Raw genomic sequence first — 22,595 nt, forward strand, 5'->3', positions numbered from 1 at the left:
TGAGATGTGATATCCGACTCTTTCCCATTCCAAACCTGAGACCCTTCCTATAGCATGAGATGTGATATCCAACTCCTTGCCATTCCAAACCTGAGACCCTTCCTATAGCATGAGGTGTGATATCTCAATACTTCTAATAAAAGTACCTGAGACCCTTCCTATAGGATGAGATGTGATACCCCAATGCTTCTAATACCAAACCCAAGACACATCAAATAGGATGAGATGTGATATCCAACTCCTTTCCTTTCCAAACCTGAGATCCTATCTGTAGCATGAGATTTGATATCATCCTGTACCATGAGATGATATATCTCAATGCTTCTAATACCAAACTTGAGACCCTTCCTATACCACGGGATCTGATATCCAACTCCTTCCCATTCCAAACCTTAGACCCTTCCTATAGCATGAGATGTGATATCCACCTTCTTCCCATTCCAAACCTGAGACCCTTCCTATAGCATGAGATGTGATATCCAACTCCTTCCCATTCCAAACCAGAGACCCTTCCTATAGCATGAGATGTGATATCTAACTCCTTCCCATTATAATCCTGAGACCCTTCCTATAGCATGAGATGTGATTTCCAACTCCTTCCCATTACAAACCTGTGAACCTTCCTATAGCATGAGATGTGATATCCAACTCCTTCCCATTCCAACCCTGAGACTCTTCCTATATCATGAGATGTGATATCTCAATGCTTCTATTACCCGAAACCAACCCTATGGCATGAGATGTGATATCCAACTCCTTCCCATTCCAAACCTGAGACCCTTCCTATAGAATGAGATGTGATATCCAAATCCTTCCCTCTCCGATCCTGTGCCCCTTCCTATAGCATGAGATGTGATATCTCAATGCTTCTAATACCAAACCTGAGGCCCTTCCCATACCATGAGATGTGATATTCAACTCCTTCCCATTCCAATCCTGAGACCCTTCCTATAGCATGAGATGTGATATTCAATCCTTCCCATTCTAATCCTGAGACCCTTCCTATAGCATGAGATGTGATATCTCAATGCTTCTAATACCAAACCTGAGACCCCTCATATAGCACAAGATGTGATATTCAAATCCTTCCCCTTCCAAACCTGAGACCCTTCCTATAGCATGAGATGTAATATCCAACTCCTTGCCATTCCAAGCCTGAGACCCTTCCTATAGCATGAGGTGTGGTATCTCAATGCCTCTAATAAAAGTACCTGAAACCCTTCCTATAGGATGAGAAGCGATACCCCAATGCTTCTAATACCAAACCCAAGACACTTCAAATAGGATGAGATGTGATATCCAACTCCTTTCTTTTCCAAACCTGAGATCCTATCTGTAGCATGAGATTTGATATGTGACTCCTTGCCATTCCTAACCTGAGATACATCCTGTACCATGAGATGATATATCTCAATGCTTCTAATACCAAACATGAGACCCTTCCTCTACCACGGGATGTGATATCCAACTTCTTCCCATTCCAAACCTGAGACCCTTCCTATAGCATGAGATGTGATATCCAACTCCTTCCCATTCCAAACCAGAGACCCTTCCTGTATCATGAGATATGATATCCAACTCCTTCCCATTCCAACCCTGAGACCCTTCCTATAGCACGAGATGTGACATCCACCTCCTTCCGATTCCAAACCTGAGAACCTTCCTATATCATAAGATGTGATACCTCAATGCTTCTCATACCAAACCTGAAGCCCTTCACATAGCATGCGATGTGATATTCAACTCCTTCCCATTCTAATCCTGAGACCCTTCCTGTAGCATGAGATGTGATATCCAACTCCTTCCCATTCCGATCGTGAGACCCTTCCCATAACATGAGATCTGATAAAGAACTCCTTCCCATTCCAATCCTGAGACCCTTCCTGTAGCATGAGATGTGATATCCAACTCCTTCCCATTCTGATCGTGAGACCCTTCCCATAACATGAGATCTGATAAAGAACTCCTTCCATTTCCAACCCTAAGACCCTTCCTATAGCATCAGATGTGGTATCCAACTCCTTCCCATTACAAACCTGAGATCCTACCTGTAGCATGAGATTTGATATATTACTTCTTGCCATTCCTAACCTGAGATACATCCTGTACCATGAGATGTGATATCTCAATGCTTCTAATTCCAAACCTGAGACCCTCCTATAACATGAGATGTGATATACAATTCCTTCCCATTCCAAACCTGAGACCCTTCCTATAGCATGAGATGTGATATCCAACTCCTTCCCATTTCAAACCAGAGACCCTTCCTTTAACATGAGATATGATATCCAACTTCTTCCCATTTCAGACCTGAGACCATTCCTATAGCATGAGATGTGATATCTCAATGCTTCTAATACCAAACCTGAGGCCCTTCCTATAGCATGAGATGTGATATCCAACTCCTTCCCATTCCAAACCCGAGGCCCCTCCTATAGCATGAGATGTGATATCCAACTCCTTCCCATTCCAAAACCGAGACCCTTCCTATAGCATGAGATGTGATATCCAACTCCTTGCCATTCCAAACCTGAGACCCTTCCAATAGCATGAGGTGTGGTATCTCAATGCCTCTAATAAAAGTACCTGAAACCCTTCCTATAGGATGAGATGCGATACCCCAATGCTTCTAATACCAAACCCAAGACACTTCAAATAGGATGAGATGTGATATCCAACTCCTTTCTTTTCCAAACCTGAGATCCTATCTGTAGCATGAGATTTGATATGTGACTCCTTGCCATTCCTAACCTGAGATACATCCTGTACCATGAGATGATATATCTCAATGCTTCTAATACCAAACATGAGACCCTTCCTCTACCACGGGATGTGATATCCAACTTCTTCTCATTCCAAACCTGAGACCCTTCCTATAGCATGAGATGTGATATCCAACTCCTTCCCATTCCAAACCAGAGACCCTTCCTGTATCATGAGATATGATATCCAACTCCTTCCCATTCCAACCCTGAGACCCTTCCTATAGCACGAGATGTGACATCCACCTCCTTCCCATTCCAAACCTGAGAACCTTCCTATATCATAAGATGTGATACCTCAATGCTTCTCATACCAAACCTGAAGCCCTTCACATAGCATGCGATGTGATATTCAACTCCTTCCCATTCTAATCCTGAGACCCTTCCTGTAGCATGAGATGTGATATCCAACTCCTTCCCATTCCGATCGTGAGACCCTTCCCATAACATGAGATCTGATAAAGAACTCCTTCCCATTCCAATCCTGAGACCCTTCCTGTAGCATGAGATGTGATATCCAACTCCTTCCCATTCTGATCGTGAGACCCTTCCCATAACATGAGATCTGATAAAGAACTCCTTCCATTTCCAACCCTAAGACCCTTCCTATAGCATCAGATGTGGTATCCAACTCCTTCCCATTACAAACCTGAGATCCTACCTGTAGCATGAGATTTGATATATTACTTCTTGCCATTCCTAACCTGAGATACATCCTGTACCATGAGATGTGATATCTCAATGCTTCTAATTCCAAACCTGAGACCCTCCTATAACATGAGATGTGATATACAATTCCTTCCCATTCCAAACCTGAGACCCTTCCTATAGCATGAGATGTGATATCCAACTCCTTCCCATTTCAAACCAGAGACCCTTCCTTTAGCATGAGATATGATATCCAACTTCTTCCCATTTCAGACCTGAGACCATTCCTATAGCATGAGATGTGATATCTCAATGCTTCTAATACCAAACCTGAGGCCCTTCCTATAGCATGAGATGTGATATACAACTCCTTCCCATTCCAAACCCGAGGCCCCTCCTATAGCATGAGATGTGATATCCAACTCCTTCCCATTCCAAAACCGAGACCCTTCCTATAGCATGAGATGTGATATCCAACTCCTTGCCATTCCAAACCTGAGACCCTTCCAATAGCATGAGGTGTGGTATCTCAATGCCTCTAATAAAAGTACCCGAAACCCTTCCTATAGGATGAGATGCGATACCCCAATGCTTCTAATACCAAACCCAAGACACTTCAAATAGGATGAGATGTGATATCCAACTCCTTTCTTTTCCAAACCTGAGATCCTATCTGTAGCATGAGATTTGATATGTGACTCCTTGCCATTCCTAACCTGAGATACATCCTGTACCATGAGATGATATATCTCAATGCTTCTAATACCAAACATGAGACCCTTCCTCTACCACGGGATGTGATATCCAACTTCTTCCCATTCCAAACCTGAGACCCTTCCTATAGCATGAGATGTGATATCCAACTCCTTCCCATTCCAAACCAGAGACCCTTCCTGTATCATGAGATATGATATCCAACTCCTTCCCATTCCAACCCTGAGACCCTTCCTATAGCACGAGATGTGACATCCACCTCCTTCCCATTCCAAACCTGAGACCCTTCCTATAGCATGAGATCTGATATCTAACTCCTTCCCATTATAATCCTGAGACCCTTCCTATAGCATGAGATGTGATTTCCAACTCCTTCCCATTCCAAACCTGAGAACCTTCCTATATCATAAGATGTGATACCTCAATGCTTCTAATACCAAACCTGAAGCCCTTCACATAGCATGCAATGTGATATTCAACTCCTTCCCATTCCAATCCTGAGACCCTTCCTGTAGCATGAGATGTGATATCCAACTCCTTCCCATTCCGATCGTGAGACCCTTCCCATAACATGAGATCTGATAAAGAACTCCTTCCCATTCCAATCCTGAGACCCTTCCTGTAGCATGAGATGTGATATCCAACTCCTTCCCATTCTGATCGTGAGACCCTTCCCATAACATGAGATTGTTAAGACGGATTTCTGAACTCTGTCCTGGTGGCGCAGAAGTTCAGAAGGCCAACCTAATTACTTGGAACAGGGTAACCTCTGGACAAGCCAGACCAATCAAGGTAGCGATCGCGGCGGTCAAGACTAGGTCTCAAGAGGGGTGAGGGTGACTGAAAGCCCGCAGTGAGCACACAAAGCAAGAGCGCTGACAAACTACTCCAAACAGTTGTTATATCAAAAATAGATACACATTTATTTTAAGGCCTTTAAAATAATGACCGTAGCGAGAAAATCACAATATCACAATATTAAACCAACACATACCATATCAACACAATATATATACAAATACACAGTCGCAAGCGTGTAAAGCACGAAATATGTAGTCCACCTGTCAGGGAAGGAAAACAGGCAGTGCGATAATGCTTTCGACTCAGTTCGCCTTCATAGGCACCTAACTAGATGGAAGTCCGAGCCCTGCGAAGAGTGGAGCCTTGTGCTCAAAGTACCTGCCACGCCGGTGCCGACGGGCACAAGGGGAAGCTCTTTGGAGGAAGTCAGGCGGTTCACGTTAGTGCACAGCAGAAGAAGAACAGGTTCCGCAGCTCAAGCGCAGCCTCCACAGCGGGCAGAAGCAGAGCGCGAGCGCAGCAAAAGGGTGCTGTTTTTACACAGCAGGGAAAAGCAATGGGATACTGCAGGAGGGCGACCAGATCCTAGATATACTACTCACCGGTCCCCGAAGCAAGCAGACCCAGGCTTCTCCACGATAGTTTCAGCAGCTGGCAGGTTCAGAAGAGCAGGGAACGCTTTGTAGTCGTGTAGAGCAAAAAGACGTCCCAATCGACGAAACCGGCACAGTTTTGTTGCCGCACAGGACAACGGAGCGGCCGTGTGTATTCGAGCCAAATGAACCCTCCTCCCTTCAGACCTGGGGACGCCAAGCGTACGAAGCGTGGGAGAGGGACAAGGACTCGCAATACAACACAACCTGGCGGCGGTTGCAGAGCCAAACTCCTTTGTAAGCTGGTCAGTCAACTGGATGGCCCAGAGACGCTTCCGAAGGCTTACTTGGCAGGAGATGGTTGAAGATGCCGGGAATAGCTGTTCCTGCTATTCCAAAGGTCGAAGCACCAGTACAGGCCTTCTGGTTCGATCAAAGGAGGACAGGGGCTCTCCGGACGACAGCAGTGCAAAGGAGGATTCCTTCAGCGGGTCACCAGCGATTCCTCGGTCCAGCCTCGTAGTTGCAGGATACTTGGCTCCTGTATTCCTTTGTTCGTGAGAACTCAGGAGATCGACATGGTAGTGGTGTTTCCAGCCCCCTCTTATCCACGGTTCCCTTCGCGCCAAAACGGAGGGGAGCCAATGGGAGATCCGCTCATCAAAACACATACCATACGTGGACCAATCACGGGCCACGGTGGTCCCAGGCATTCACACCACCCTAGACTCTCTGGCACCCAGGATGTGTATTGGGACCAGACATCCCAGCCCACACCCTGGAGGCACACAAACGACATGTAGAAGCCCGCGAAAGCAACCACGTTTCGCGGGAAAGTACATGCCCAAATAAGGAAGGCCCCGGGTCGCCGGACCTGGGGAAGGTGAAGGGAGCAAGACGGACAGTGGACAGGACAAAGGAGCCTCGCGGCCTGGCCATTTTGGGAGCCAGGCCACCATTTTGGGTTCAGTGCAAAAACGTGCTCAGAACGCCAAAAGGAGCTCAAAATAAACAAAACGATCGCTGCCACCATTCCAGTCCCTGAATGACTTGCACCGATCAAATACCATCCTAAAAGAGTATCTAGGGCCTGTAGAAGGCTAGAGACCCAAGAGAGCTGTAACTTAGCTTACAGTGCCCTCTTGTGTCGTGTTGCACTAAAGCTGCGACACGATAAAAGAAACTACGGGAAACCACGTTCCCCGGTACTGACTGTCTTAAGGGCATGTCAGTTTCCCCGTAAGAAAGGAGCGAAAGCCCAGAGAAGTGCGGCAGAAGGCTGTACTTCTCTGGCAAAGTCAAGAACAAGGTTAAAAACAATAGCAAAAAGTTTGGGGGTTGCCACATGGAAGGAAAATTCCCTACAATTACGAAATCTTTCCTAACAGAGATCTGATAAAGAACTCCTTCCATTTCCAACCCTAAGACCCTTCCTATAGCATCAGATGTGGTATCCAACTCCTTCCCATTACAAACCTGAGATCCTACCTGTAGCATGGGATTTGATATCTTACTTCTTGCCATTCCTAACCTGAGTTACATCCTGTAAAATGAGATGTGATATCTCAATGCTTCTAATTCCAAACCTGAGACCCTCCTATAACATGAGATGTGATATCCAATTCCTTCCCATTCCAAACCTGAGACCCTTCCTATAGCATGAGATGTGATATCCAACTCCTTCCCATTTCAAACCAGAGACCCTTCCTTTAGCATGAGATATGATATCTCAATGCTTCTAATTCCAAACCTGAGACCCTCCTATAACATGAGATGTGATATCCAATTCCTTCCCATTTCAAACCTGAGACCATTCCTATAGCATGAGATGTGATATCTCAATGCTTCTAATAGCAAACCTGAGAACCTTCCTATAGCATGAGATGTGATGTCCAACTCCTTCCCATTTCAAACCTGAGACCTTTCCTGTAGCATGAGATGTGATATCCACCTCCTTCCCATTCCAACCCTGAGACCCTTCCTATAGCATGAGATGTGATATCTCAATGCCTCTATTACCCAACCCGAGACCCTTCCTATAGCATGAGATGTGATATCCAACTCCTTCCCATTCCGATCCTGAGACCCTTCCCATAACATGAGATCTGATAAACAACTCCTTCCATTTCCAAACCTAAGACCCTTCGTATAGCATCAGATGTGGTGTCCAACTCCTTCCCATTACAAATGTGAGATCCTACCTGTACCATTAGATTTGATATCTGACTTCTTGCCATTCCTAACCTGAGATATATCCTGTACCATGAGATGTCATATCTCAATCCTTCGAATACCAAACCCGAGACCCTTTCAATAGGATGTGAATTGTTATCTCACTCATTCCTATACCAAAACTGAGACCTTTCATATAGAATAAGATGTGATATCTCAATGCTTCTAATACCAAACCTGAGAAACTTCCAATAGGGTGATATTTGATATCTCACTCCTTCCAATACCAAACCGAGACACAATCTATAGGATGAGATGTGATATCTCAATATTTCTAATACCAAACCTGAGACCCTTCCTATAGCATGCAATGTGATTTCCAACTCCTTCCTATTCTAATCCCGAGACCCTTCCAGTAGCATGAGATGTGATATCCCACTCCTTTCCATTCCAAACCTGAGACCCTTCCTATAGTATGAGATGTGATATCTAACCCCTTCCCATTCCAAACCAGAGACCCTTCCTGTAGAATGAGATGTGATATCCAACTCCTTCCTGTTTCAACCCTGAGACCCTTCCTATAGCATGAGATGTGATATGTCAATACTTCTAATACCAAACCGGAGACTCTTACTATAGCATGAGATGTGATATCTCAATGTTTCTAATACCAAACCGGAGACTCTTCCTATAGCATGAGATGTCATATCCAACTCCTTCCCATTCCAATCCTGAGACCCTTTCTGTAGAATGAGATGTGATATCCACCTCCTTCCCATTCCAATCCTGAGACCCTTCCTGTGGCATGAGATGTGATATCCAACTCCTTCCCATTCCAAACCAGAGAGCCTTTCTATGTGATAAGATGTGATATCCAACTCCTTCCCATTCCAATCCTGAGACCCTTCCTGTAGCATAAGATGTGGTATCCACCTCCTTCCCATTCCAAATCTGAGACCCTTCCTCTGGCAGGAGATGTGATATCCAGCACCCTCCCATTCCAATCCGGAGACCCTTCCAATAGGATGAGATATGATATCTCACTCATTCAATACCAAACCCGAGAACATTAACATAGCCTGAGATATGAAATCTCAATCCTTCCTATTCCAATCCTGAGACCCTTCCTATTGGACGGGATGTGATATCCAAATCCTTTCCATTCCAATCATGAGACCCTTCCTATAGGATGGGATTTGATATCTAAATCCTTCCAATACCAAACCTGAGACCCTTACAATAGGATGAGATTTGTTATCTCACTTCTTCCAATACTAAACTCGAGACCCTTACTATAGGATGAGATGTGATATCTCAATGCTTCTAATACCAAACCTAAGACACTTCAAATAGGATGAGATCCAACTCCTTCACATTCCAAACCTGAGATCCTACCTGTAGCATGAGATTTGATATCCACCTCCTTCCCATTCCAACCCTGAGACCCTTCCTATAGCATGAGATGTGATATCTCAATGCTTCTAATACCAAACCGGAGACACTTCCTATAGCATGAGATGTGATGTCCAACTCCTTCCCATTCCAAACCCGAGACCCTTTCTATGTCATGAGATGTGATATCCACCTCCTTCCCATTTCAATCCTGAGACCCTTCCGGTAGCATGAGATATGATATCCAACTCCTTCCCATTCCAAACGTGAGACACTTCCTATAGCAAGAGATGTGATATCCAACTCCTTCCCATTCCAACACTGAGATCCTTCCTATAGCATGAGATGTAATAGCTCAGTGCTTCTATTACCCAACCCGAGATGTGATATCTCAATGCTTCTAATACCAAACCTGAGGCCCCTTCCTATAGCATGAGGTGTGGTATCTCAATGCCTCTAATAAAAGTACCTGAAACCCTTCCATTAGGATGATATGCGATACCCCAATGCTTCTAATACCAAACTCAAGACACTTCAAGTAGGATGCTATGTGATATCCAACTCCTTTCCTTTCCAAACCTGAGATCCTATTTTTAGCATGAGATTTGATATGTGACTCCTTGCCATTCCTAACCTGAGATACATCCTGTACCATGAGATGATATATCTCAATGCTTCTAATACCAATCATGAGAGCCTTCCTATACCACGGGATGTGATATCCAACTCCTTCCCATTCCAAACCTGAGATCCTTCCTATAGCATGAGATATGATATCCAACTCCTTCCCATTCCAAACCAGAGACCCTTCCTGTATCATGAGATATGATATCCAACTCCTTCCCATTCCAACCCTGAGACCCTTCCTATAGCACGAGATGTGATATCCACCTCCTTCCCATTCCAAACCTGAGACCCTTCCTATAGCATGAGATGTGATATCCAACTCCTTCCCATTCCAAACCCGAGACCCTTCCTATAGCATGAGATGTGATATCTAACTCCTTCCCATTATAATCCTGAGACCCTTCCTATAGCATGAGATGTGATTTCCAACTCCTTCCCATTCCAAACCTGAGAACCTTCCTACAGCATGAGATGTGATATCCAATGCCTTCCCATTCCAACCCTGAGACCCTTCATATATCATGAGATGTGATATCTCAATGCTTCTATTGCCCAACCCGAGACCCTTCATATAGCATGAGATGTGATATCCAACTCCTTCTCATTCCAAACCTGAGACCCTTCCTATAGAATGAGATGTGATATCCAACTCCTTCTCATTCCGATCCTGTGTCCCTTCCTATAGCATGAGATGTGATATCGCAATGCTTCTAATACCAAACCTGAAGCCATTCCCATAGCATGAGATGTGATATTGAACTCCTTCCCATTCCAATCCCGAGACCCTTCCTGTAGCATGAGATGTGATATCCAACTCCTTCCCATTCCGATCGTGAGACCCTTCCCATAACATGAGATCTGATAAACAACTCCTTCCATTTCCAACCCTAAGACCCTTCCTATAGCATCAGATGTAGTATCCAACTCCTTCTCATTACAAACCTGAGATCCTACCTGTAGTATGAGATTTGATATATTACTTCTTGCCATTCCTAACCTGAGATACATCCTGTACCATGAGATGTGATATCTCAATGCTTTTAATTCCAAACCTGAGACCCTCCTATAACATGAGATGTGATATCCAATTCCTTCCCATTCCAAACCTGAGACCCTTCCTATAGCATGAGATGTGATATCCAACTCCTTCCCATTCCAAACCAGAGACCCTTCCTGTAGCATGAGATATGATATCCAACTTCTTCCCATTCCAAACCTGAGACCATTCCTATAGCATGAGATGTGATATCCAACTCCTTCCCATTCCAATCCTGAGACCCTTCCTATAACATGAGATGTGATATCCAGCTCCTTCCCATTCCAAACCTGAGACCTTTCCTATAGCATGAGATGTGATATCCAACTCCTTCCCATTCCAAACCAGAGACCCTTCCGGTAGCATGAGATGTGATATCCAACTCCTTCCCATTCCAATCCCGAGACCCTTCTTATAACATGAGATGTGATATCCAGCTCCTTCCCATTCCAAACCTGGAACCTTCCTATAGCATGAGATGTGATATCCAACACCTTCCCATTCCAATCCTGAGTCCCTTTCTATAGCATGCGATGTGTTATCTCAATGCTTCTATTACCCAACCCGAGACCCTTCCTATAGCATGAGATGTGATATCCAACTCCTTCCCATTCCAATCCTGAGTCCCTTTCTATAGCATGAGATGTGATATCTCAATGCTTCTAATACCAAACCTGAGGCCCTTCCCATAGCATGAGATGTGATATCCAACTCCTTCCCATTCAAAACCTGAGACCCTTCCTATAGCATGAGATGTGATATCTCAATGCTTCTAATAGCAAACCTGAGACACTTCCTATAGCATGAGATGTGATATCCAACTCCTTCCCATTTCAAACCTGAGACCCTTCCTGTAGCATGAGATGTGATATCCACCTCCTTCCCATTCCAACCCTGAGACCCTTCCTATAGCATGAGATGTGATATCTCAATGCTTCTAATCCCAAACCTGAGGCCCTTCCCATAGCATGAGATGTGATATTCAACTCCTTCCCATTCCAATCCTGAGACCCTTCCTATAGCATGAGATCTGATATCCAACTCCTTCCCATTCCGATCCTGAGACCCTTCCCATAACATGAAATCTGATAAACAACTCCTTCCATTTCCAAACGTAAGACCTTCGTATAGCATCAGATGTGGTGTCCAACTCCTTCCCATTACAAATGTGAGATCCTACCTGTACCATGAGATTTGATATCTGACTTCTTGCCATTCCTAACCTGAGATACATCCTGTACCATGAGATGTCATATCTCAATCCTTCGAATACCAAACCCAAGACCCTTTGTCATGCCTGCGCCATGGGCGCATCCATTTGCGCTCAATATGGACTATTTGTTTATCATTTATTTACAACAGACTCTTGGATCAATCTATATTTACTTTGGGGACTTTATTTCCCATTTGCGAGACTTTGGTGCTTTATTATTTTTTCCAACAAACTACACATACCACAATGCACTTGGCTATAATCATCAATTCCTGGCTGTTCCTATTGGTCATCAAAGGAACTACACCCCCCAGATGCCCTAGGGTTCTGCTCTGCTTCCACCAGCTCAGGAACAGAGAGGGAGGTGGCCGATTGTCTGCAGGCGTGCTCAGCCAGGTGCAACCAATTAGCCTGCCTCTGTGCTGGACTAGGCAGTATAAAAGGCTGCTGCCTGCAGTGGCTCAGCCTCTTGCATTGAGAGTCCTTCCTCCACCTTTCGCGTCTTTCTACGGATCTTTGTATGCTGTTTGCCATCACTCCTGCTTGGACCCTGCCTTGCAGGCTGTTACACTTCGCTGCCTACAGCCATAGCCTTCCAGGCTCCCTGCCTCACAGCCCTGCTCCTCTGGGCTCTCCACATTGCAGCCGATCGTGCTCTGCTGCCTTCCAGCCTCCGCCCTTGCCCTGGCGGGCTCTCCACATTGCAGCCGATCACGCTCTGCTGCCTTCCAGCCTCCGCCCTTGCCCTGCCGGGCTCTCCACATTGCAGCCGATCACGCTCTGCTGCCTTCCAGCCTCCGCCCTTGCCCTGCCGGGCTCTCCACATTGCAGCCGATCACGCTCTGCTGCCTTCCAGCCTCCGCCCTTGCCCTGCCGGACTCTCCACATTGCAGCCGATCACGCTCTGCTGCCTTCCAGCCTCCGCCCTTGCCCTGCCGGGCTCTCCACATTGCAGCCGATCACGCTCTGCTGCCTTCCAGCCTCCGCCCTTGCCCTACCGGGCTTTCTACATTGCAGCTGATCACGCTCTGCTGCTTTCCAGTCTCAGCTCTTGTCCTCTGGGCTTCCTACTTTGCAGCTGATCACGCTCCGCTGCTTACTACCTACCTTTTTCCGCTGGGTTCTCGGCCTAGCAGACCTCTACAGTCCTCTGCAACCTTCTACGGTCAGCGGCCCTGCCCCTCAGGGCTCACTCCTTGCTACCCGGTCCTTCTGGGTTCCTTGCCGTGCAGCCTGCTTTACTCTGCTGCCCTAAGCCCTTTCCCTCTGGGCCCTCTACCTTACAGCCCTGCTCCTGTGGGCTTGCTCATTGCTTTCCTGCTCCTCTGAGCTCTCAACCTTGTTCCTTACTGTCCTCTGCTATCCTATCCTGTTACACGACTTTCCCTTCATTTCCTTCTGCTAGTTTGCTATCAACCTCCTTTTCCTGGATTTGTCTGTAAGTATCTTCTCTTGTCCTGTTTGTAGACCCTTGTGTACAGAGCTTGTCTGTTGGTTCCCATCAGTCAACCTCTTCCCCTTCCCTTGTCTCGTTTCTACATTACAGACACCCATAGCTGCTGTTCCAAGCCATGAGCAAACAGCGTGGGCCTCTGTTATAGCAAACTGTGCAGAAGGCTTGAGTATTTCCTAAGGTTCGTGGAATACTCTTTTCCTATATCTGCATACACCCCAAGAGGGAATTCATTCTGTACCTTCTCCTGCCTACTCTTCGTTCTCTTTCCTTTCAGCTGTGTGTGTGCTTCTCTGTCCACTTTATTTAGGCACAACCACCCAAACCCTTTTTGGGTGTCCTGTGCCACTCTTAATAGAGTGCCATCCCTGACAGAATGCAAGAGCAAAAAATGTCTTGTTCCATAGGCCGGAAAGGCACACACAGACCAAAGATGTTTTCCTTTCGGGTTAAGAAACCTTTGCATAAACCTATGGTTTCCCTAAAGACAGCAAACAAGAACCTTAGTCTAAAGGACAGTCTCGCCTTAGTAAACAAAGATTTACAAGCACGGTACTATACTCACTGGCTAGCTGACCCTTCTTCCATGTACAATTATTACGACATTTGCGACTATGATCCGCAGTCCTTATCTGGTGCAGAGCTACAGCAAGATAATGAATTCTTACAGATCTTGTTAGACCAAACAGTGAAAGACACTCCTGCGTCTTCTGACAAGCCTTCTAACACCACAACAGCCAGGGATATAGCACTCATTGTGGGAGACTCTAAACCAGAATACGCTGTTGCCAGAGTGATATGCGCAAGATCAGCTTGGCAAGCTCCCCAGAAGGCTGGAAACCCTTATTTGACAGGACAAGGCAGTCATTATCCTGAGGTTTGTGCATCTGGTCCTGGGTACAAAAGACCTATACTAACCATCGGTTGTCTTAATGCTTCCACAGTATCTACTAACCACAATAATCCTAAGGTCAGTCTTCCCATTGCTACAACCGAATTTTCTGTCACACCGGCTTCTGAAGCGTTAGATCAAACTAATGATACTTACCTGCTACAAGAACAACTCCTACGCCTTAAAAGAAAGACCGAAGACCTTTATGATGACTTTGTTTATTTGCATTATAAGAACCTTATGAAGGGACATAAATTACCAGACCAACTGACACTATGTCCAACACCTGACATCTTATCTTTAGAGATCGACATGATAAGGCCTGGAATTGCCACGCAGAAAAGGATACAGACTTATACCAAGCAGATGGAAGACCTAAATGTAGCATATGTATCCCTTCTAAAGACTGACACAGCTCTTTCACCTTCCAGCCACAGTAACTCAGGTTGTTGTACTGACAGAAAAGAATTAACTCCTCCGGTGGGTCAAATCACTCACACAGCCATAACACCACAAAACAAGGGTGGTCTTCTGATTGGAGATCCCTCTGAGTCAAAGGATGATTCCGCCCTCACCCTTGCCTATTGTCCAGTACTCACACTTATAACCTCTTCTGAAATGACAACGGCAGCTGAGGAGACTGGCGCAGTTCACACCGAGCATGCTGAGTTGGCAAGCGGGGCTTGCCAAAGTGTGGCTGTGCTATCAGACAACACTCTTGAGCAATCAACATCTTCAGTTTCTTCGATACCCCCTGAATCGCCAGTGGTTGTGGTACCCGATCTACCAGTAGTTGCAACACGTGAACTGTCTGTAGCTGCTACAGCACCCGAACTTCCAACTGCAATTCATGATCTTCCTGCTGCTGTGGCTCCTAAACTCCCTGCCACATTTGAGACTCCTGAAGCTGCTGCAAATCTTGAGGTTGCTATAGCTACTGTGATCCCTGAAGCTACTGCTAATTCTGATGCTCCCGATGCCCAGATTTCTACTTCCCTCGCAGCTGTGCTCGTTGCAGCAGAATCCTCTGCTACACAACCTGATCCCGCAGCACCTTCTCTTCCTGATCCTACATCCGCCATGCTAACTGTTGCAAAGTCAGCGAAGGGTTTCCCTGTTAAGACTACTGCTCCAGTTGTTTCTGCTGGTGTATCTATAGCACTAAGACTGCCAGACTCTACCCTACCAGTCTCAGGTGCGTTCCAGCCCGCTGGTTCGCTCATGGCACCCACACACCCAGTTGCTACAGCATCGATACTCTCTACAGCCATTCAAGATCTCACTGCTGCTGTAACCTCTGAACTGTCTACTAATCATGGGGAAACCGCCGCTGTGACTCCTGAACTCTCTGCGGCTAACCCTAACGCTGTCATGGCTGCTCCGGATGTCTTGGAAAACCTTCCTAAAGCTACCAATTCTGCTGTACCTATGGCTCCACTTTCCAGCATCATACTGTTGCCCGTCAAAGCAAAATCTATCATGGAGCCTGCAGCAGTTTTTCGCAGTTCCTCTCTTCATGCACACACAGTTGGGGTTTGTGTTCCAAAGACTTTGTCTTTTCTGATTTCTACATCAAAGGTTCAGAACATTGGTACTGTCTCCGTCATTCAAGACTCTCACCTTGCAACCTTAAACCGTTTCTGGTGCTTCATGATGTGCCTTTTTGGATTAAGACTCTTGTGCGGTGTGACAGACATTCTTCTTGTAGGTCAGTCTTCAGGGAGCCTGGAGGGGGGCCTGGAGAGTGGCATACTGTCATGCCTGCGCCATGGGCGCATCCATTTGCGCTCAATATGGACTATTTGTTTATCATTTATTTACACAGACTCTTGGATCAATCTATATTTACTTTGGGGACTTTATTTCCCATTTGCGAGACTTTGGTGCTTTATTATTTTTTCCAACAAACTACACATACCACAATGCACTTGGCTATAATCATCGATTCCTGGCTGTTCCTATTGGTCATCAAAGGAACTACACCCCCCAGATGCCCTAGGGTTCTGCTCTGCTTCCACCAGCTCAGGAACAGAGAGGGAGGTGGCCGATTGTCTGCAGGTGTGCTTAGCCAGGTGCAACCAATTAGCCTGCCTCTGTGCTGGGCTAGGCAGTATAAAAGGCTGCTGCTTGCAGTGGCTCAGCCTCTTGCATTGAGAGTCCTTCCTCCACCTTTCGCGTCTTTCTACGGATCTTTGTATGCTGTTTGCCATCACTCCTGCTTGGACCCTGCCTTGCAGCCTGTTACACTTTGCTGCCTACAGCCATAGCCTTCCAGGCTCCCTGCCTCACAGCCCTGCTCCTCTGGGCTCTCCACATTGCAGCCGATCACGCTCTGCTGCCTTCCAGCCTCCGCCCTTTCCCTGCCGGGCTCTCCACATTGCAGCCGATCACGCTCTACTGCCTTCCAGCCTCCGCCCTTGCCCTACCGGGCTTTCTACATTGCAGCTGATCACGCTCTGCTGCTTTCCAGTCTCAGCCCTTGTCCTCTGGGCTTCCTACTTTGCAGCTGATCACGCTCCGCTGCTTGCTACCTACCTTTTTCCGCTGGGTTTTCGGCCTAGCAGCCCTCTACAGTCCTCTGCAACCTTCTACGGTCAGCGGCCCTGCCCCTCAGGGCTCACTCCTTGCTGCCCGGTCCTTCTGGGTTCCTTGCCGTGCAGCCTGCTTTACTCTGCTGCCCTAAGCCCTTTCCCTCTGGGCTCTCTACCTTACAGCCCCGCTCCTGCGGGCTTGCTCATTGATTTCCTGTTCCTCTGAGCTCTCAACCTTGTTCCTTACTGTCCTCTGCTATCCTATCCTGTTACACGACTTTCCCTTCATTTCCTTCTGCTAGTTTGCTATCAACCTCCTTTTCCTGGATTTGTCTGTAAGTATCTTCTCTTGTCCTGTTTGTAGACCCTTTTGTACAGAGCTTGTCTGTTGGTTCCCATCAGTCAACCTCTGCCCCTTCCCTTGTCTCGTTTCTACATTACAGACACCCATAGCTGCTGTTCCAAGCCATGAGCAAACAGCGTGGGCCTCTGTTATAGCAAAATGTGCAGAAGGCTTGAGTATTTCCTAAGGTTCGTGGAATACTCTTTTCCTATATCTGCATACACCCCAAGAGGGAATTCATTCTGTACCTTCTCCTGCCTACTCTTCGTTCTCTTTCCTTTCAGCTGTGTGTGTGCTACTCTGTCCACTTTATTTAGGCACAACCACCCAAACCCTTTTTGGGTGTCCTGTGCCACTCTTAATAGAGTGCCATCCCTGACACCCTTTCAATAGGATGTGATTTGTTATCTCACTCATTCCTATACCAAAACTGAGACCTTTCCTATAGGATAAGATGTGATATCTCAATGCTTCTAATACCAAACCTGAGAAACTTCCAATAGGGTGAGATTTGATATCTCACTCCTTCCAATACCAAACCCGAGACACAATCTATAGGATGAGATGTGATATCTCAATTCTTCTAATGCCAAACCTGAGACCCTTCCTATAGCATGCGATGTGATTTCCAACTCCTTCCTATTCTAAATCCGAGACCCTTCCAGTAGTATGAGATGTGCTATCCCACTCCTTTCCATTCCAAACCTGAGACCCTTCCTATAGTATGAGATGTGATATCTAACCCCTTACCATTCCAAACCAGAGACCCTTCCTGTAGAATGAGATGTGATATCCAACTCCTTCCTGTTTGAACCCTGAGACCCTTCCTATAGCATGAGATGTGATATGTCAATACTTCTAATACCAAACCGGAGACCCTTACTATAGCATGAGATGTGACATCTCAATGCTTCTAATACCAAACCCAAGACACTTCAAATAGGATGAGATCCAACTCCTTCACATTCCAAACCTGAGATCCTACCTGTAGCATGAGATTTGATATCCACCTCCTTCCCATTCCAACCCTGAGACCCTTCCTGTAGCATGAGATGTGATATCTCAATGCTTCTATTACCCAACCCGAGACCCATCCTATACCACGGGATGTGATATCCAACTCCTTCCCATTCCAAACCTGAGACCCTTCCTATAGCATGAGATGTGATATGTCAATGCTTCTAATACCAAACCGGAGACACTTCCTATAGCATGAGATGTGATATCCAACTCCTTCCCATTGCAAAGCCGAGACCCTTTCTATGTCATGAGATGTGATATCCACCTCCTTCCCATTTCAATCCTGAGACCCTTCCGGTAGCATGAGATATGATATCCAACTCCTTCCCATTCCAACCCTGAGACACTTCCTACAGCACGAGATGTGATATCCACCTCCTTCCCATTCCAAACCTGAGACCCTTCCTATAGCATGAGATGTGATATCCAACTCCTTGCCATTCCAAACCTGTGACCTTTCCTTTAGCATGAGATGTGCTATCCAACTCCTTCCCATTCCAACACTGCGACCCTTCCTATAGCATGAGATGTAATAGCTCAGTGCTTCTATTACCCAACCCGAGATGTGATATCTCAATGCTTCTAATACCAAACCTGAGGCCCTTCCTATAGCATGAGATGTGATATCCAACTCCTTCCCATTCCAAACCTGAGACCCTTCCTATAGCATGAGATTTGATATCCAACTCCTTCCCATTCCAAACCTGAGACCCTTCCTATAGAATGAGATGTGATATCCAACTCCTTCCCATTCCGATCCTGTGTCCCTTCCTATAGCATCAGATGTGATATCTCAATGCTTCTAATACCAAACCCGAAGCCATTCCCATAGCATGAGATGTGATATTCAACTCCTTCCCATTCCAATCCTGAGACCCTTCCTGTAGCATGAGATGTGATATCCAACTCCTTCCCATTCCGATCGTGAGACCCTTCCCATAACATGAGATCTGATAAACAACTCCTTCCATTTCCAACCCTAAGACCCTTCCTATAGCATCAGATGTGGTATCCAACTACTTCCCATTACAAACCAGAGATCTTACCTGTAGCATGAGATTTGATATATTACTTCTTGCCATTCCTAACCTGAGATACATCCTGTACCATGAGATGTGATATCGCAATGCTTCTAATTCCAAACCTGAGACCCTCCTATAACATGAGATGTGATATCCAATTCCTTCCCATTCCAAACCTGAGACCCTTCCTATAGCATGAGATGTGATATCCAACTCCTTCCCAATCCAAACCAGAGACCCTTCCTGTAGCATGAGATTTGATATCCAACTCCTTCCCATTCCAAACCTGAGACCATTCCTATAGCATGAGATGTGATATCCAACTCCTTCCCATTCCAATCCTGAGACCCTTCCTATAACATGAGATGTGATATCCAGCTCCTTCCCATTCCAAACCTGAGACCTTTCCTATAGCATGAGATGTGATATCCAACTCCTTCCCATTCCAAACCAGAGACCCTTCCGGTAGCATGAGATGTGATATCCAACTCCTTCCCATTCCAATCCCGAGACCCTTCCTATAACATGAGATGTGATATCCAGCTCCTTCCAATTCGAAACCTGAGACCTTTCCTATAGCATGAGATGTGATATCCAACTCCTTCCCATTCCAAATTCTGAGTCCCTTTCTATAGCATGAGATGTGATATCTCAATGCTTCTATTACCCAACCCGAGACCCTTCCTATAGCATGAGATGTGATATCCAACTCCTTCGCATTCCAATACTGAGTCCCTTTCTATAGCATGAGATGTGATATCTCAATGCTTCTAATACCAAACCTGAGGCCCTTCCTATAGCATGAGATGTGATATCCAACTCCTTCCCATTCCAAACCGGAGACCCTTCCTATAGCATGAGATGTGATATCCAACTCCTTCCCATTCCAATCCTGAGACTCTTCCTATAGCATGAGATGTGATAACTCTATGCTTCTAATCCCAAACCTGAGACCCTTCCTATATCATGAGATGTGATATGCAACTCCTTCCCATTCCAACCCTGAGACCCTTCCTATAGCATGAGATGTGATATCTCAATGCTTCTATTACTCAACCCGAGACCCTTCCTATAGCATGAGATGTGATATCCAGCTCCTTCCCATTCCAAACCTGAGACCCTTCCTATAGCATGAGATGTCATATCTCAATGCTTCTAATACCAAACCTGAGGACCATCCCATAGCATGAGATGTGATATCACTCTCCTTCCCATTCCAATCCTGAGACCCTTCCTGTAGCATGAGATTTGATATCCAACTCCTTCCCATTCCAAACCTGAGACCATTCCTATAGCATGAGATGTGATATCCAACTCCTTCCCATTCCAATCCTGAGACCCTTCCTATAACATGAGATGTGATATCCAGCTCCTTCCCATTCCAAACCTGAGACCTTTCCTATAGCATGAGATGTGATATCCAACTCCTTCCCATTCCAAACCAGAGACCCTTCCGGTAGCATGAGATGTGATATCCAACTCCTTCCCATTCCAATCCCGAGACCCTTCCTATAACATGAGATGTGATATCCAGCTCCTTCCAATTCGAAACCTGAGACCTTTCCTATAGCATGAGATGTGATATCCAACTCCTTCCCATTCCAAATTCTGAGTCCCTTTCTATAGCATGAGATGTGATATCTCAATGCTTCTATTACCCAACCCGAGACCCTTCCTATAGCATGAGATGTGATATCCAACTCCTTCACATTCCAATGCTGAGTCCCTTTCTATAGCATGAGATGTGATATCTCAATGCTTCTAATACCAAACCTGAGGCCCTTCCTATAGCATGAGATGTGATATCCAACTCCTTCCCATTCCAAACCGGAGACCCTTCCTATAGCATGAGATGTGATATCCAACTCCTTCCCATTCCAATCCTGAGACCCTTCCTATAGCATGAGATGTGATAACTCTATGCTTCTAATCCCAAACCTGAGACCCTTCCTATATCATGAGATGTGATATGCAACTCCTTCCCATTCCAACCCTGAGACCCTTCCTATAGCATGAGATGTGATATCTCAATGCTTCTATTACCCAACCCGAGACCCTTCCTATAGCATGAGATGTGATATCCAGCTCCTTCCCATTCCAAACCTGAGACCCTTCCTATAGCATGAGATGTGATATCCAACTCCTTCACATTCCAATGCTGAGTCCCTTTCTATAGCATGAGATGTGATATCTCAATGCTTCTAATACCAAACCTGAGGCCCTTCCTATAGCATGAGATGTGATATCCAACTCCTTCCCATTCCAAACCAGAGACCCTTCCTATAGCATGAGATGTGATATCCAACTCCTTCCCATTCCAATCCTGAGACCCTTCCTATAGCATGAGATGTGATAACTCTATGCTTCTAATCCCAAACCTGAGACCCTTCCTATATCATGAGATGTGATATGCAACTCCTTCCCATTCCAACCCTGAGACCCTTCCTATAGCATGAGATGTGATATCTCAATGCTTCTATTACCCAACCCGAGACCCTTCCTATAGCATGAGATGTGATATCCAGCTCCTTCCCATTCCAAACCTGAGACCCTTCCTATAGCATGAGATGTCATATCTCAATGCTTCTAATACCAAACCTGAGGACCGTCCCATAGCATGAGATGTGATATCACTCTCCTTCCCATTCCAATCCTGAGACCCTTCCTATAGCATGAGATGTGATATTCAACTCCTTCCCATTCCAAACCAGAGAACCTTCCTATAGCATGAGATGTGATATCCAACTCCTTCCATTCCAAACCCCAGACCCTTCCGGTAGCATGAGATGTGATATCCAACTCATTCCCATTCCAAACTTGAGACTCTTCCTAAAGCATGAGATGTGATATCCAACTCCTTCCCATTCCAATCCTGAGTCCCTTTCTATAGCATGAGATTTGATATCTCAATGCTTCTAATACCAAACCTGAGGCCTTTCCCATATCATAGATGTAATATCCAACTCCTTCCCATTCCAAACCTGAGACCCTTCCTATAGCATGAGATGTGATATCTCAATGCTTCTAATACTAAACCTGAGGCCCATCCCATAGCATGAGATGTGATATTCAACTCCTTCCCATTATAATCCTGAGACCCTACCTATAGCATGAGATGTAATAGCTCAGTGCTTCTATTGCCCAACCCGAGATGCGATATCTCAATGCTTCTAATACCAAACCTGAGACCCTTCCTATAGCATGAGATGTTATATCCAACTCCTTCCCATTCCAAACCTGAGACCCTTCCTATATCATGAGATGTGATATCCAACTCCTTGCCATTCCAAAACTGCGACCCTTCCTTTAGCATGATATGTGATATCCAACTCCTTCCCCTTCCAACACTGAGACCCTTCCTATAGCATGAGATGTA

Source organism: Ambystoma mexicanum, chromosome 5q (assembly GCF_040938575.1).
Source record: "Ambystoma mexicanum isolate Mex_15411 chromosome 5q, UKY_AmexF1_1, whole genome shotgun sequence".
NCBI lineage: Eukaryota > Metazoa > Chordata > Amphibia > Caudata > Ambystomatidae > Ambystoma > Ambystoma mexicanum.